This window comes from Dipodomys ordii, unplaced genomic scaffold, assembly GCF_000151885.1.
Source record: "Dipodomys ordii isolate 6190 unplaced genomic scaffold, Dord_2.0 Scaffold75, whole genome shotgun sequence".
NCBI lineage: Eukaryota > Metazoa > Chordata > Mammalia > Rodentia > Heteromyidae > Dipodomys > Dipodomys ordii.
Window position 1 is genome coordinate 2,659,083 of NW_012267291.1, and position 15,298 is coordinate 2,674,380.

A 15,298-nucleotide genomic window follows, 5' to 3' on the forward strand; every position below is an offset into this window, starting at 1 on the left:
GAGACTCATGGAGACTTAACCTACCCAAAGTTATGCCATGTGTAAGCAGGTTCTGCTGGGTCCACGTCTGGGTTCTGAGTCATTGGACTCCTACCAGACTACGAGTTGGTCGGTCCTGCAGGCATCGGACTGAGTGTCTGTGTGGTGCTTCAGCACCAGGGCTGGTGAAGAATTTTACTTCCAGCAGTCAGATAATTAACTTGTCTTCCCCGAAGGAGCTTTGTTCGTGGGACCGTCTTCAAATGGGGCATGAAAAGGCACTGGGAAAATTGCAAAAGGAAATAACGCTTCAAGATGAAAAATGGACGCACATTTATCAACTGTGGGTAACACAAGAGCCGACAGCATCTGTTTGGGGCCATCGCGGGAATCAGTTATGAAGAGTTATACTGAGGGGGAAACGTTTGCGTTCCTTGATTCTAATCTTCTACCGAGTAGATATGACTTCCCAGGACTGGCCGCACCCAGGCCCCAGATGGGCTCCATGTTTGTTTCCTTTCTTCTTATTTGCTTTTGGTTCCTGTTTTAATAATGGCGAAATACACCCAACTAGGGCATCCTAGAAAGCATTTGCAATGGGCGATGGCTAGCTTTTTAAAATTTTTGTTGTTATTGTAGAGTTGATATACAGAGAGATTACAGTTACATGGATCAGGTAATGGGTACAATTCTTTTGAACCATGTCTCCCCTTCCCTCAGCAAGCTTTTAAAATAATTTCTTTCAAATTGATTTCTGTTTGAGAAGGGGATCATCATGTAAGAGTTTGTTTCTTACCCAAAGAAATCTTGTGACAAGTGGCTATGGAGCTGGGGTGGTGGTGGGGGAGGTGCTGGGCTCTGTGGGGTGCTGGGGTTGTAGAACAGAGGTGACATTTCTAGCTGGGAAAGGAAAACAAGTTCCTGAGATTTATGCTAACTGTGGCTTTCCTATTTATTAGTTCTTGTTCTCCTTTTCCACACCCTGTAAATAGGCCTTCCCTTGTCAGGCATTCAGGATTGAGAATCAACCTCTGAGACTTCATCAGCAGGCACAAACATGGACAAATGGATTGCTGGGTGTGTTTAGGTGAAGAAGTGTCTTCCTGCTTTGTCTTCTAGAGGCTTATACACTGCTTGGTTAGGGCAAGTACTGATTGGCTTTAATAATAAAAAATTAAACTTGATTGCCATGGGTTAAATAAAACACTCAGTCACCAATTATCTATCATCTATGTATGATCTCTGTGTGTATGTATCTTTACATATGTATGTATGTATGTATAGATCGGTCTGTCTACAGCTGTAGCATTCTGGAGGGTTTGGGAGAATTCAATTTTCCTTTACACCACTGGATTCTTCAAGGGCGTCGATTGTCTACTGTGTGGGCCACATTACATTCTTTCTTTTAGTCTTACCTAGACTCTGAGAGGCTGACTGGATGTTCCCACTTGATTGCAATGACTTCATCAACATTTTTGATGGCAGAGGGCTTATATGTAGAGAACTTCTGTACTAGCTCTTGGTACTATGTGGAGCACAAACAGACAGCGTTTGTCACATGCTCCTGTGATCAAAGGACAGACACAATTTTCTAGTCCACACCCAGAAATACATATTGCACATCTATGTACATTTCCATGTATGTGGAGTGAGTAAGATGAATGAATGCTTCCCATCACCTCACCTCTCCTCTATTAAATAGAATCAGAGGACTGGGCAAAGTAAAACAAAAGATCACTGAATGAGACAGACAGACACACAGACAGACACACAGACGGTGGCAGAAATAGTGGGAAGGCAGCCAGAAGGGCCACATTGGCTGGGCTTCCCAGCGAGACTTCAGAGAGGCAAGCATTCCCATATGGACAGTTAGTGACATAACTGAGTATGGAGAGTTTCAAATCCATTTTGATACACATGCAAAATATCCCAGCTTATACCAAAACTCACTGGATGGATGGAGTTCCTAATTTTGATTGCTTATCTGTTTGTTGTACCATTATCATTATTATTTTTAGTTGACCAGGACACAGAGTGTCAGGAAGGATCATTCGATCATTTGAGCTTCTGGTTATATCCAGCCATTTATTTACTTATCTACCTATTTGTTCATCCATCCATCCATCCATTCATCCATCCATTCAAATAACCTTTTAGCTTGTTTAGAAGTTTTTTCTTTTTGGCCTCTTTTGTGTGAAGCATTAAAATATCATGGATGCCCAGATGTGTTGCTTTTCATAGACCGTCAGTTCTGTGATCTCAGATTGAACCTAGACTTTCCACCCTCTCCACCCCTCTCCTGTCTTAGAGGTAATTTATCTCTGAGTGGGTAAAGGGGTAATCTGGTGACATCCCTGCCAGACCGGGAAAGCCAGACCTGATGACTGCCAAGGTCATTTCCAACTTAAAAAAAAATACTCTGACTCTAATAAATGAGTACTTTCAGTTTACAGATGAGATGACTTCCTGAAATTATCTAAAAGAACAGAATAGTGGGGGGTTGTTTGGGATACTAGCTCCATCCTTTGACTCCTCTTTTTTTGACATTGGGATATCTGCTGCACTTGACACTACGGTAGAACCTGCTTTTACACTGACAGATCTCACGATGATTTATGTTTCTGCTGACATTTCATTCATATAGTCAGGATGGCAGATGCTCACTTTTGAAGTTTTGAATTTCTCTCCTCACCATTGTACCAAGCAAGGGCATTTCTCTGTCATACACATGTTCAACATTCTCCCCTGACTCTACTTGAGGCAGAATGATCCTAACAAAAGAGAGGAGGGGCCGCCATGCAGTGAATGGCAGGGCAGGACATGGTGGAGTGTGGAGTCACTCTTGAGGCTGACTTCAAGTTAGATCAAGTAGTCAGTCACTTTTGGCTAGAGAACACTCACTTTGTAGAATAACTTGGTGTTATTAATTTGTAGGGTGTGAATAGCTTGAGGTGCTACCTGGGCTTCTGACTTCACTTCTCTGAACCTTAGTTTCTTTACTCACAATTATTACAGGAGGATCGAGTTGACTGAATCACTGACCAAATGGCCTGTGGAAAGCATATGACACCATACTGGTATCTGGTAAGTGTTCACTGATGATGATGATGATGATGATGATGATGATGATGATGATAAGGTTGGAATACATTCAGTACTTATTCTTCCAGATATACTTAGTCTAGGGCCCTCGGTTTGATTGGATGCGCCACTTAGTGTGATGCCATATGCATTGCTTAGTGCCTGCGACCCTCAGTTCCCTTTTTCTGAACTACAGAGGACAAGGTAAGAACAGAGGCTGTCTCATGGGGCTTCGTGAGGGTGAGGTGGGTTGATATAAAACACTTTAGCTGAGTGGCGCAGGGAATGTGCTGAGCCAGGGTGACTGCAGCCATGGCTGTGATTGGCTAAATGCAATACATAGCAGACTTCCTCTTCTGCCCGTGTTGGGATACTGAGTCTTCACTTCTCGTCCAGCCCTGGCCTTTGCAGTGAGAGGAGAACAACCCCTGGCTGGTGATGGAGCAGGACAGGTGTGCCGCATGGCATGCTGGGTTCAGGTCCAGGGACTACATGCTCTCCTGGGAGGAGGGGATGTGATTTGGGGGTACCCCGGAGGCATGCTGAGCCTTCTGCTTGGGCTTATTCTTTGCATGCTTGCAACAATGTGCAGTGGAAAAGCAAACACCCTCAGCCGTCTCTCCAACCGCTACTCGAAGTACATTCAAAATATTTTATAACGATTGCAAAGCAAGGTTTTTTTGACACTTCCCCAGAGAGGAAGGCTAGACGTGACGGGAGGTGGAAGGGCTAGTCACTACGATTTGATCATCATGCATTATATATACATATCAAATTATCACTCAGTAGATGTACAATTACCAAAAGAACCGGAAACCGAAACCAAAACCAAAAGCATGGAAAAAGGACAGCGGTTTGAGAAGAACTCTCACAAGTTGTTCACCACGGATAGAGAGCCATTTGAACGACATAGGCTGACTTAAGGGAACTGTTTCCATTCTCCAATGAGAATATCATATGGTTTTCCACACCTGGCCCTACCTTCAGCCAATCCTTCATTATGGGCCTCCTCCTCAGCTTACAGTACAAGACACACTATATAAATGAAGAACCTTTGGGAGCACTGTTTCCTTTCCAGCCTTGTGGTTTACCTGGGAGGGTGACAGGCATGAGAACCATGCTTCTCTCCTGTTCAGGTCCACAAGGATAAAGGGGGAGCTGGTCTGGGGCAATTCCAGCAAGTGTGACAAAGGAGAGGCTGGACAAATGAAACCACACCACAGTCGGTCCTAACCAAAGATGGCGGCCATTTCTAAGTATGGTGTTTAATGGTACCTTGAAGAGAGGACATTCGGGTGTTATTCCATTGGCTGTGTCTTAATGGGACATAGACGCTTTACAGTAGGCATGACTTTGGGTCAATTCTCAGCTTTGTGATTTGCTTTGTGTGTCTTTCTGAAAGTTCTTTATCCTTCCCAAGTCTTCACTTCTTCATCTGGGAAACAGGTCGAAGGATAGTTGGAGTGGATGGGAAGGTTTGGGGGCTGAATCTAGAAGATTCCTGGGAAGTGGTGGCACAGCGTGTGGCTGATGGCAAGTGCTCGGTAGGTGACGGGCGTCCTCAGGGCAGGCAGTAAACCATCTACAGGAGAGAGCCCGAGAATTGATGCATGCGACACCGAGCCGATAAGTTCCACCACAGCCATCTTTGCTGAACTCCACCGTTGCCCAGCGCTGTGTCCCGTGTCCAACTGCATGAAGGTCACTTCTGTCCAGAGTAGTGTGCAGAGTCCTGGGGAAGAGAGGTAAAGGTTATTCCCGCTCTCCTCTTTCCGTTTCCTCCTTGCTACCCATTTATCCAGCAGCACTGTTTCATTATTTTTTTTCAGGTCCTTTCAAGGAAGAGAACCTCAATTTGACCCCCAGACATATTTTCTTGTCCTGTTTTCTGAACTGGCTGTCAGTATATATATTTCTAATTGGGCATATTTTATATAAAATTCTGTAGGCATTATTTCTCTTGAAAGTAGATCAACTACAATTATTGCTCTTTTTTGGGGGGGGTATATACTCTCACTCTCCAGTTTCTGCTTGGCTAACTCTGTGGTGTGCATTGGATAATGGGGTCCTGGTTCAGATACTCTGGGATTCCCTCTGGCACAGAATAATTGTACATGCCAAACAGAGTTGGTTGAAGTCATCAACCATTGCTCCTCAAAAGGGAGGAGTGATGTATTACCACAAATGTTCAGAATTTCCAGCAAAAGTTGACAATAAGAAGCAGACTGATCTAACTTTGCTCTACAGGCAAAGCCCTCTCATACTGCCAAAGTCTGAGGCTCCTGCACACCCAGGATCCTGCTTTGCCCCTTGACAGCTTGTATCCAACATAAGTGCAGCAAGTTTGAATGTGTTGACTTTCCCAGGGAGCCCACAAGGAGCCTATCTGTGGAGCCAGCACCCGACTAAGCCCATTGGAAGTGCTTAGTGAGCTTTATTGGAGAGATGAAAACAAAGTGGTTAGGCTAGATGTGTCACTTCAGGAATCACGTTGCATAATTGGCCAAGTTGACTTGGAAACCTAAAGTTTTTGAATATTTATATACTTCCCCAGAAGGTGGGAGATATGGATGTATTTTTTTAAACTTTCTTTTTGAGAAGAAATTAGAAATTAGGAGGAGAATTTGCACTCCTGGATCAATAGATGGCAAAATTTCAGCAGCGTAACCTTAAAACCCAAGCAATTAACTTTGTTTGAAAAGGTCAGCTGTGGTTGTAATCTGCTCCTCTGACAAGTTGAGCTGTCCAATAGGACTTTGTTGGAATTAGAGTTATGCTGGCGAGGTCAATTGACACCTTGTTTATGCTGTCAGACTGCAAGGGAGGAGTTTCTGTCTCCATCCCAATTTGGGAACAGGTGGGGCTTTCTTTCTTTCCAAACATAGCATAAAAATCTCACCATAACAATCTTAGAACCTAATGGTTTACCATCATCTTCTCTGGAAATACTGTAGATGCCTCTATATTCAGGACTTTCTAACTTTCCATTACCTGTAAGACAAAGTGCATTAATGTTTTTATTTCAGGCAGAGGAAACTGAGGTGTGTAGAAATCTAGCCACTTGTTTGACATCACAAGTTAAGAGAAAGAGCCCTTTACATCCTAGAACAGCCTAGGTTGTTTGATCCCTCTATCCATAAATTCTGAAATTCTGATCAGGGGGAAATGGGCTTTGGTTTCTGAAGGGGAAGCTGGCCTGGGCCATTGAGTTCTGATTGCGTTGGTGTCTCTCTGCCCAGTGTCACGCCATTGGCTGCTTGTTGGATGGGAGGTGGTATTTTTAATTCCGGAGACTGAAAGCCCCACAGGCAAGCTGTGTGGTATGTGTGTGTGTGTGTGTGTGTGTGTGTGTGTGTGTGTGTACAGGCTGGAGAGGAAGGAGGTATGGATTAGAACAAAATAAAACAAAGTGAAAACACCAAACAAACCATATGGCTACGGCTAACACTTGTCTCGGCCTCTTCCGAACACCAGTCTTCTCATCTTAGTACTTATCCCTGGAATTTCCTACTCATCTATGGATGTTCTGGGCCCAAAAGACATTTGAAAGGAGCCATGGGAGCTGGGAGGGAAGAGATGGAGAGCTGTCTTCATGCTGGTCCACATCTTTCCAGGAAGATGGACACTTTTGCTGCAGCAAGAATCCCATAGACTGGGGTGTGGGGGGAAGGCTGATCAGCCATAGAAATGTGCCAGGCCACTGTTCTGAGGGGGGCAAACCCCAGGTCAAGGCACCAGCAGGTCCTGCGAGGTGAGGCCTTGCTGCCCTGGCTCACAGAAGGTGCCTTCTGGCCTGGCTGTGTCCCCATGTGGGTCAAGGGGTAAAGGAATGCTCACCATGATCTCATGTGTACACTCACACCATCTAATCTTGCACAGAAACACTACGCATTCCCGGGGGGTTCTGACTGAGCTAGCACCTGCCCTATCTCCAGCCTGGGTGACATGCCTTCAACGAAAACAGTATTATCGTGTGGCAGCTAGATCTAAAATACACGGGAACATGACAAATTACACAGGACGCTAGGCGTCTCACACTGAGACCAAAGCAGGATACTCAGGAGAGCAGCACAAACGCGCAATGCCTATGTACTTCCGATCATACAAAACAATATTCACCGAAATGAACCACAGGAAATGAGAACAAGTGTTTTTTTCCCCTTTGTTTTTGTTGTTTTGTCTTATTTGTTCGTTTATCTGCCTTTGGGAAGGTAAGGGGGGGACAGACATGGAGGGGCAAAGGGTGAACAAATGCAGCAGTGGGGCTCGCTGCTAGTCAACTTGTGATGGGAAGGAAATACTGAGAGAAAGCGAGGGAAGAAGTAGCATTGTCCAAAAAGAAATGTGCTCTTTTTGTCAGTCGGGGGGAGCTCTGGGCCTGGGCGCTGTCCCTCAGCTCTTCAGCTCAAGGTGAGCGCTCTACTACTTGAGCCACAGTGCCACTTCTGGTTTTCTGGTGGCTTATTGGAGATAAGAGTCTCACGGACTTTCCTGCCTGGGCTGGCTTTGAACCGTGATCCTCAGATTTCAGCCTCTTGAGTAGCTAGGATTATAGGCATGAGCCACTGGTGCTCAGATAGAAAAGTACTCTTTAGATGATTTATAGAACTGTGGCCCTTCTGTACATCACCTTTATAATAACAATACCAAGTTAAAAAGTGTTCTTATCAATGTTCTCTTCAAGTCTAGATCCTGCCTCACTAGCTCCTTCAGAGTCAGGGCATGCCTCTCAACCTTGGCGTCCTGGATGCCCCACCGACCACCTCCCATCACCCCCTTGTTCTTCCCAGCCTCCCTGCTACTTCTCCATCTTACCAACCAGTATCTCGTGCGGCCTTTGATTGGTTGATCCTCCTGTCCTCTGGGATGTTGCTCTTTCTGGATAGAAACATGGGTTTACTCCTTTATTTATTTAGGCTTTTTCTCAAATGTCCACTCTGTCTAAAAGTTCCTCTATTTCCTATGCCACATGGTCCTTCTGTTCTTCTCCTCATAGCACAACTTCTTCTCCTGCCATAGCACAACTTTGCCCACTTCCAGAGTTCTTTCACTACAGGGGCAATTCCATGGAGAGTTACCCTGTCCCCTCCCCTTGTGTCTGGTCACACCTGGCTTGTAATAAGGACGTAGGTCAGGTATGAGGTGAACCAGTAATGTATCATGTCACCTGGGTCGTTCCGATGGATCCTGAACAGGACATATTCTTCTGCCCATGCAGGTGAATGTCAGTCTTGTGGGCTCCACAGGTGTAGAACCCCTCCTGGACTTCAGCCCCCTGACTGCAGAAAACAAGCTCCTTTGAGCCACACACAGGCCCCACAAGTTAGCCCCAAGTCTGAGGGGGACATAGGAACCGAGGAGTGATAGCTGGATCGGGAGAGGATGCATTGGGGATGGGTTCCATCTCTAATTCTGACTGTCACAAGAATGAGAGTCCCCATGGGCTGCCACTTCCTGTCTTCAGGGTCTTTGAAGGGCCATGGCTACCCAAGACTGTTCTAGCCATGAAGGTCCCGCCTCCAGCCACAGGAATCTCACCCCCAGGCTGAACTTGTCTTAAAAGACCAAAATTTCTAGATGCATCTGTCCAAAAGCACTTGCCATCTGTCCATCTTGGGAACTTCTCAAAGGATAGCTCTTGGGTCCCAGAGCATCAGGAGGGTTGAGATTCATTACAACACTTATTTTAATTTATTTTTCAGCCCTACAATGCATGATTCATGGTGGTGGTCCTATGCTCAGGGCACGGCATTAGCCGGGAAGAGGCAGGCATCTTACCTCGATGGGATCTCAGGGCTACAGAGAGGAGGACTGCAGATGCATGGCCAGTGATTTTAGCATAAACTAAGATTGAGTAACACAAGTCAGAAAGCCATTCTCTTTTCCATCCTCTTTTAACATTTCTGATTATTGAAGGAGAAGTCTCATTTGGTGCTTGAATACTTGGTAACCCCTCTCCTCTTTCTGTCAAGAAGACAGGCAGGCTCAGATGGTTCTGTAAGCAAGAGCTAGAGCCTAGCAACATGGTTCACTGTTTTCATTGCTTTTAATGGTTGCTTTCTAGCCATGACACGTGACCAGGTGTCCCACGGATGGAATGTATTTTAGTCAAGACACATGGATTTAAATAAGATACTGAGGAGACTTCAGAGGTCAACGAAGTCAATGGCAGATGGGTGGGATGTGAAGTGATGAGAAAGTCGTCAGGTGGAGCATACAGGAAGAGCACCGGGATGCCTTGCTCCAGCTTAGCTGCAGCCAGGGTGCCAACCAGCAGGCCAGGCCTGACTCTTGGTTGGGTTCTTCCGTCATCTGGGTTGGCTCTGGCATGGGGTTTTGTTTCCAGCCCCCTGGCACCTTCCAGTGACTTTAAGTCAGGTCCACCAGCCACTTACCCGCTTCGTGTCCTTGGCCAACCACGGTGACCCAATTACTTGTGTCTAACCACCCCATCTGTCAGTGCTCAGGGACTCATTAAAACATAGTCTGGACAGCCGTTACTGTGGCCTACAACACTGCCCTTTCTAAGAGCCAGATCTGAAGTTAAAACATGCTTCTGGTAATGTCACCATGTGCAAATTCCCATTCTCCTCTTCCCGCTTCTATCGTTGGTTCCCCTCTTCCCATCCCAATCCCAGTCTGTAACCTTGAGAAGAGAAAATTGGATATGATGAGACTTGATGACCAGTTCTACTCTGAATCCCCCTGAGGGGCTGGGGGATGAGCTGGGTGGTTCTTTGGAACCTTGGCAAGTGGTAAGTGGTGGTGGCTGCAGCAGTGTTGCAGGGAGGAGAGGGAACGTGGGCTGGGTGAGGTCTCTGTGGTTACTCCAGGCTTCCCATTGAACTGATGGCTGTGGTAAGTCCTGGGGCTTCTGACAGCACAGATGGTCCTGGCCGTGGGCAGGTTTCGGCAGATGAGATCTACGGCCATAGGAGTGGGTATGGGCTGGGCCCTTACTATGTGTCACTGCATTGAAAACTCACAGCAGTTTTATGACAATCTGGCCTTCTCCCCATTTTTTTCTGATAAGAAATTAAGATGCATTGTATGCACATACCGATGTGTTGAATACAACGGCTTAAGATCGTAACAAAGAAAGAAATTGAGACTCACAAAGGTTTCAGTTACTGCAGAGTTTGTAAGCAGCAGAGCTGGGCTCTGGAGTCCTCTGGCCTTAGGGTCCTTATGGGGGAGGAAAAACAACGCTTAGCCAAGGCCCCCCCCCACTTCTATCTGAAGGGCGAGAGCTGTCAGCACACAGGCCAGGATGGAAGGGAACACCAGAGGGCATGAATGAGAGAAGTTAGCCAAAAGGATTATATCTGGAACCCAGAGAGATGGAAAGCCACCAAACAGGTCTTCTCCTAGATCCTGCGGTGGTGGGCGGAGAAGCCACGGGACAGGAAATCCAATGCCGTGGCCGGTTTAGGGGCAGAGGAACCAGTGCCTGCCCCGTGGGGCGAGCTGAGCCAATAATGAGCCTGGTCTTTCCTTCCAGCAGGCAAGGCGGGTGGAAGGTGCAGCCCCAAGAGTTCCAAGGCAAGAAGCAGGGCAGAGAAGGTAGACATCAGAGATGAGAGGTGAGAGTGAATTCCCAGCATGCACGCAGTGTACCGAACGGCCACGCACGGATAGGCTTGAAGAAACAGTGGCTACGGACGTTCGGGTTCCTGGGCCCACTAGGCCAGGCCTGGCACAGCTGAGTCCTTGGCTTCATTGTGGCTGGGGCCGCCATCTTAGTACTCAGCCAGGGAAGGAGGGGCTCCAGGGGGTTCTGGACTCAGTACCACTTGAGTAGGGCCAGTGCCCCCGAAGGTGCACGTGCGCAAGGGTGTGGGAGGTGCTGTGGATGGAGAGATGGGGCCTCATGCTGGGGCGGGGTCCGTAAGTCATCGTGGGGTTCCAGCCTCTATCTGTGTCTCTGTGTAGCTCTTTCTGTCTACTTCTGGCCTTAGAGGTGTGCTCTTCCTTGTTCTGAGCAAGGATGCAAAACAGCATGGTGCATCTTCCTCAGAGGTATGCAGAAGCCACGGAACACAGAGCCACACGCCCCAAGGCCCCTCTGAAAATGAGGGGCAGTGAGGGTCGTGGGGCGCTTGAAAGTGCAAAGCATTCTCGGTAGTTACAAACAACCTTCGCGATGCCAGATCAGTGGACGTTTCGCTCCTAGTCGTGATTCTTCTGGGAAGGTTCATACCCTTCACATGTCTCCTTTGCCATCGTCTTTCTGACATCTGAGACATCACACTATCCCAGTCTCCTTCCCCATGGTTCTCTAGTATCTGCTGCTTAGTCTTCTCTGCAAGCTCATCTCCTCCAGTCATATGCAGTTTGTGTTGAAGTTGGCTCAACTCTTGGCCCTTTGCTGTTTGTCTTGCAATGGTGTTTCTAGTTCCCTGAACTGAGCCACTGAACTGCACAGTCTTATGCCCAATGCTTCCCTCCCTCCCTCCCTCCCTCCCTCCCTCCCTTCCTTCCTTCCTTCCTTCCCTCCTTCCTTCCTTCCTCTCTCCCTCCCTCCTTCTTCCCTCCTTCCCTCCCTCCCTCCCTCCCTTCCTCCTTTCCTTCCTTCCTTCCTTTCTTCCTTCTTTCTCTCTTTTCTCTTCCTTTTCTCTCTTTCTATTTCTCCCTTCTTCCTTCCTTCCTTCTTTCTCTTTCTTTTCTTTCTCCCTTCCTTCATTTCCTTTCCTTCCTTCTTTCTCCCTTCCTTCCTTTCCTTCCTTCTTTCCTTCCTTCCTTCCCTTCCTTCCTGTCTCTCTCTCTCTCTTTCTTTCTTTCCTTCTTTCATCTTTCTTTTTTATTTCTTTCTGGATTTGGACCATATCTTTTAAAATATTACCTATTTTTCTAATCTTTAAGTAGTTTTACAAAGTAGTGTCATTTAACAAATCAGTTTATAAATACAATGTATCTTGATCAATGTCACCCTTTTCAATATTCTCACCCATCCCTCCCTTTTCTACCCCTTCCCTCACTCTTCTTAATTTTGTGGGATGTACCTTGGCTTCCCAATTGCATTGTCCCCTCTTCTTTCCATTTGTCCACCCCCTTTCGAGTACCGGCTTCCTTGTATTTTATTTTGCTTCCTTGATATCTCTTAGATCTTTCAAAAGTAATCCAGTCTCAGCTTGTCTCAAACTCATCTCTCATATTTTCCCTGAAAATGGCCCTTCTCAGTCTTCTAATTCCAAGGGTATGTTGTCATTTCCATTTTCATAGGTGAGGAAGGAACCTGGGAGAGACCTTTCGTAATTCTCCTCTCCCTCACTCCTCCGCACCCCTGTGTGCATTGTGCGGGTACTGGGAATGGGTACTGTCCCTTCATGTTTCCACTCAAGGCTAGTGCTTTACCTGATCTAGTCTTTTAAATCTATGCATTTCTTCCCACTCACTCTTAACCTTTGTTTTCCTTGGTAAGTCTGAAATAATTTCAGACTAAAGTTGTAAAAGTTCTACCCTCTCTCTGCCCTCCCCTTCCCTCCCCTGCCCTCTCCCTGCCCACCTCCTACCTTTACCTTACCCTCTTCCTGCCCATCTCTCTCTTCCCCTGCCCTCCCCCTGCCCTCTTCCTGCCCTCCCCTGCCCTTCCCTCCTCCTCTTCTGCCCTCTCCCCGACTTCTCCCTGCCCTCCTCCTGCTCCCTCCCTCCCCTCTTCTCTCTCCTGCCCTCCTCCACCCTTCCCCTTGCCCTCCCTCTGTTCTCTCCCTGCCCCTCCTCCTCTCCTGTTCTCTCCCTGACTTCTCCCTGCCCTCCCTTGCCTGTCTATAGTACAAAAGTAGAGAGCCATCAGGAAACCCGGCACCTCACAGGGATGTAACACTGACTATCTGAGCTACAGATCATATTCAAATTTTGCCCTTTATCTCATGAGTTTTCCTTTTTTGTTCTGGGACTCAGTTCAGAATCCTGCCTTTCAGGATATCGTCCAGGTATTTCCACGTGAAGGGCTTTACTTTTCTAATTAATAAGCATCTTGTGGGAAGATACTTTGAGAATTTTTCAGATACCCTGCTCCTTATACTTTTCCCCACTAATTCTGACATCTACAGATGAAGGGTCTTTCCTCCAAGTAATGATCGTTACAAAGTAATAAGACTTTGGTCTTTGCCAAATGGCGATTTTTCTGTTTTCATCATTCCTTCTCCAATGATTGATTGAAATTCTAGTCAAGAAAAATCTGCCTGTGTTTACTTGCTTATCCCATTCTTCATATCAGCATGGATTCATAGACATTTATCCTAGGAGCTATAATCTATTACTTTCATTATATTTGTTTTGTTATTGAGGTTGTCTTGGATTTGGCTACCGGCAGCTCCTTCAAATGGCTGCTTCGTCCTTTTGATTCCTTTCCATCATTTATGTCTTTATTCTCTGTTAGCAAAGAATGCTCCAGGCTCCTCTTTTTCAGCGCTCACTGTGTTATCTGCTGTTGGTGGAATTATGTCCCCACCAAATGTCCAAGTTAAAGTCCTTGGCATCTGTGAATGTGGCCCTTTTTGGAAATAGGGTCTTTACAGATAAGGTTAGGTCATTCTGGGTTAGAATGGTCTCTAATTCTGACAGTTGAGGGATATTTACACACACACACACACACACACACACACACACTGAGGAGAATGGCATGTGAAGATACAGAAGTAGAAAAGGCATAGGAGGAGAACCATTCTTGATGGTGTCAGACCAGAGTGATGCATCCACAAGCCAAGGATTGCTAGCCATCCTCAGAGGCTGGCAGGCTTGGACCTACTCAATGGGTTTATCTACTGACAGGTTCCTAATATCCAGGCTTTGTTGGGAGGTGGTGGGAACTTCTTTGGGTGGGGCCTGATTAGAGGAAGCAGGACATTGGAGGTGTGCTCCTGGGGTGTCCTGAGTCTCTTCATCACACTCTGCCTCCTGTCTACCAGGAGCTGAGCCACCGCATGCACTGGCCATGATCCACTATACACAGGCCATACACACTGCAGCCATGTAACCATGGAAGGAATGAATCCTGTGAAATCATGAACCAAAATAAACCTTTCCTGATGGCTGCGGTGTGTGGTTCACATGATAGCATGTTTGCCTACCAAGCATAAGGCCCTGAGTTTAATATCCAGTATAGAAACACACACACACACACACACTCACACACACCCAAAAACTTTCCTCCTCCCTTACTTGACTTTTTTTTTTTTGTGGTCAGTCATGGGGCTTGAACTCTGGGCCTGGGCGCTGTCTCTCAGCTCAAGTGGGTGCTGTGCCACTTGAGTCACATTGCCACTTCAGGTTTCCTGGTGGTTTATTGGAGATAAGAGGCTCACGGACTTTCCTTCCCCAGCTGGCTTTGAACCATGATCTCAGATCTCAGCCTTCTGAGTAGCTAAGATTACAGGCGTGAGCCACCGATGCCCAGCCCTTAGTTGACTTTTACAAGTATTTTTGTCACCACAGTAGTGAACACTGGTCACCCCTGACTGTCTTCCCGGGATACGGTGTCCTTATTGGTCTAAATTCTCCAAGCCCATGCTTCTCTCTCCATTGGGTCAGGCAGGAAAGTTGGAAAGGCTCAAGTGTGAGAATGTCCTTTTCTTATGTGTGAAGAGGCTACTATTTATCCTGGAGAGCAGAGAGCAGCCCTTTTAAACTTTCGTTGTGTGCTCAGTTAGGGCTGTCTATCTGCCTGTCTATTATCTATCTGCCTAGCATCTATCTAGCTATCATCTGCTTACCTCATCTATTTGCCTATCTATCTATTTGCCTATCTATTTGCCTATCTATCTATTTGCCTATCTATCTATCTATCTATCTATCTATCTATCTATCTATCTATCTATCTATCTATCTATCTATCTATCTATCTATCTATCTATCTGCCTATCTTTCTATTACAGATCTAGCTAGCTAGCTAGAGCCTCTGTGCAGAGAACCCAATGTACTCTTCCATCCCTGAATAGACCTCATAGTTCTTAGGAGTTCCTAGATAAAAGCCTGAGAAATGTTGATTAAAGGCTTCTTGATTCATAGAGAACAGCCTATGCCAAGCTCCAAGATTGGGGAGAGGTGTGGAGGGGAGGGAGTAGGGGTTGGAACTGCACGGAACCAAGTTTCCCTTGCTAAAATGAGTTCAGGGAAAAACACCAGCTGGAAACACAGCAGAATAAGTGGATTTGCATCAAGATCAGCCCTTCCTGGATGCATCCAGCTCTTCAGCTGTGGAGAGAGCATGCGTTTCCACTGTAGAAATGAAGAGCTA